General features: G+C 48.0%; 1 protein-coding gene across 1 annotated transcript in view; it reads right to left on the bottom strand.

Annotated features, from left to right (window-relative positions):
* The window catches only part of LOC104131465 (N-deacetylase and N-sulfotransferase 4), a 107,651-nt gene extending 107,256 nt beyond the window's left edge, over nt 1-395 (bottom strand). The window contains exon 1 of the mRNA XM_035900182.1: nt 380-395. The gene's annotated coding sequence lies outside the window, so the exon portion shown is untranslated. The remainder of the gene's footprint in view (nt 1-379) is intronic.
* Between the last annotated feature and the right edge of the window lie 2,226 nt (nt 396-2,621).

Raw genomic sequence — 2,621 nt, 5'->3', positions numbered from 1 at the left:
CCCTCGCCCCCCCCCCCCCCCATAAACTTCCTATACTCTTAACTTCTGAGGTCTCTCATATATTTAGTCAGACAACTATTTCCCCTCGGAGGGTGTGCATCCATTTACATCGACGGCACTTGCATGCAAACATGGCAAAGGCTGTCTCAAACTTTCAAATAATCCTTGGAATGCCAGGCTCTAGGCAGCTTCCCGAAGTACTCGCTATACATAATTCTGTTCAAGGCAAACCGTTTTACGCACCGTGTGGGTATTTATGCCTGCTGAGGAACTGTTTTCTCATCTCTGGGTGCAGGCACTGTCTATATCCTCGTATGAATATATACTCAGAAGTATAGGTTAGCGTAGCGGTATGTGCAGAAGCAGAACAATAGCTTACCTAGAGAAGGATTTCTCTTCCTAATGTGCAGGGAAGAGACATCTGCTACTCAAATCTCTTCACATGGCTCCGGGTTAAACTAGGGAGAGTTTTCAATTGACAGCAGCTGTCTGAGCGGCATCCCGGGAAGGTTCCTCTTGCTCCAGCCCCAGTGACTGAACTCTGCTGGGCACAGTCACATCTCGTTTATACACAGAGTGTCCTCTTCTAAAGCAAGCAGCCAGCTGGAACGATTCAAACCTCTCTTCAGCACACCGTTAAAAATGCAGCTTCCTTCTTGGACGCGGGGGGTTACACCGGGGAGCAACCAGGCGACAGCAAAAAGGCTGCGAGAACTATTTAATCACCCAAATACCAGCTGCTCCCGTTACTACTGCCGGTGCTGCCGCCGTGCCTCCTGTTTGCTGTAGTCAGCCTCCCTCTCCCTCGTATCTACACGAGCATCGAGGCGGCTTTGCAGGGTGGCGATTGGCAGAAGCAGCCAATTCCTCCAGCTAATCAACCCCCAGACTTTCAAGGACTCGGAGCAGCTCTGATGTCATTCCCGACCGAGGGGGGATGCTTCACGCCAGGACGCGGCGACGGAGGCAAATTCGGAGATGAGCCGCGTTCCTCTCCCGCCGCCGTGATTGATTAGATGCTCCGGGAGGATTTGCATAATCTGTCATTGTGCAGTTGGACCACCTCCCCTCCTGCCCGCCCGCCCAAAATGCGGGAGGAAAATGCCACTTTTGGCTTCTGATTTTACACCTGGAGTCTGCAGCTGAAAGCCTGGAAAAAGGGAAAAGTTGAAAGAGTCATTTTCTGGCAGGAGAATGCTTGAGCCCCCAGCTATGCCCCCTCCTTCCTCCCCCCTGCCCCCTTCATCCCCAGGTACTAAAGGAGGCTCAAAAAAAATCACAATACCACAAGACTTTTTGGTTCCTACTCTTGTTAGGTCACAGATAAGATCACCGGGTACAACAAAGGTGGTTTTTAATGCATGACCAAAATCAAGCAGAGGTTGCCCAGCAAGTTGGTTACAAACGATCTCCCTGACACCAGCGCTGGGTGGGTACCAGCAGACGTGCGGTGCTCAGAGGTGCAAAGTGTTTTCTTACTGCATGCAACAAATTCCACCTATTTGTTGCATAATTTCTTATTAAAATCCTTTATCTAATCCAGCTAGAGATGAAACCTACCTCCATAGCCAAGAAACATGATTGTCATGCGACTTTAAATTGTATTACAGAGGAAAAACTAAACACTTTCTATATTAAAAAAATTAGATTTTATACCAATCTAATTTTCAATTTTTGCCAGCTTGACACCTTTCACTCCAAACCCGTTTTTCGTACGATACACCTTGGAATTGAAATTCAGCCAATTCTGTGCAGCAAATGTGAGGAGAAAATAGTTTTGTTCAAGGAGACTGGAACAAACCCATTCTGAGATGATGAATGATGCTGTAAACTCAGATTTGAATCATAGGAGGGTCAGCTCAACCTTTCGTGTTTCCAAAATAGTGTAAATAAATGGTGTTCCATGCAGTTTGCTATTTACATCCTTCAGCTGGGACCTTCTACATGAAGAGCTATTTGCTCTTTGTGAATATCCAAGTTTCAAAGATGGTAGATATTTCTGACTGGGGACTAATTTATTCCTTCTGGCTAAATTAGAAACTGAGGGGAAAATTAAAATTCAGAGTCTGTCTGAGTCATTTCCTGCAATTTCTCATTACAAAGCACTTTCTGGGGGTCTTTTAAAAATGCCTTACACCTATGGCTGGCTCTGGATTTGGGATTTGTTTTCCAAAGACTCTCGCGGAGGTTGGGTGTGGGGCTCCCACTGCAGCTGGGTGGTGAGCGGGTGCCTCCCTGCACCCTGTGTGAACATCAGGACTTAAGTCAGGCTGTAAACTAAAACCTCCAAATCAAGTGAGAGAGTCTTCTCCCAACATAAGGAAGACTTCTGGTGCAGTTGGTCGAAAACCACCAAAAAAATTGCAAGAGCTTCCTATTACTAATCTGATGGTGCGGAAAGAAAACGTCCAGTTGTTTCGTTCCTCTTTCTACTCGTATACTTGACTGCTAGCTGTATGTCGAGCGCTGGAGGCATCCCTGGGAGCAGAAGGGTTTGGCCACGGGGTGCGAGCGTGCTGGAGGACGGCTCTGGGCTGCCGCCAGATGTGGTGGGACCAGGGGTCTGCCCCTTTGAAGCCACTGCCGCAGATGTTCCTAGGGCGGGCCCGCAGCCAAGGGGG

The sequence above is a fragment of the Egretta garzetta genome, unplaced genomic scaffold (assembly GCF_000687185.1).
Source record: "Egretta garzetta isolate BGI_Z169 unplaced genomic scaffold, ASM68718v1 scaffold78, whole genome shotgun sequence".
NCBI lineage: Eukaryota > Metazoa > Chordata > Aves > Pelecaniformes > Ardeidae > Egretta > Egretta garzetta.
This window is presented reverse-complemented; position numbering and strand designations above follow the sequence as displayed.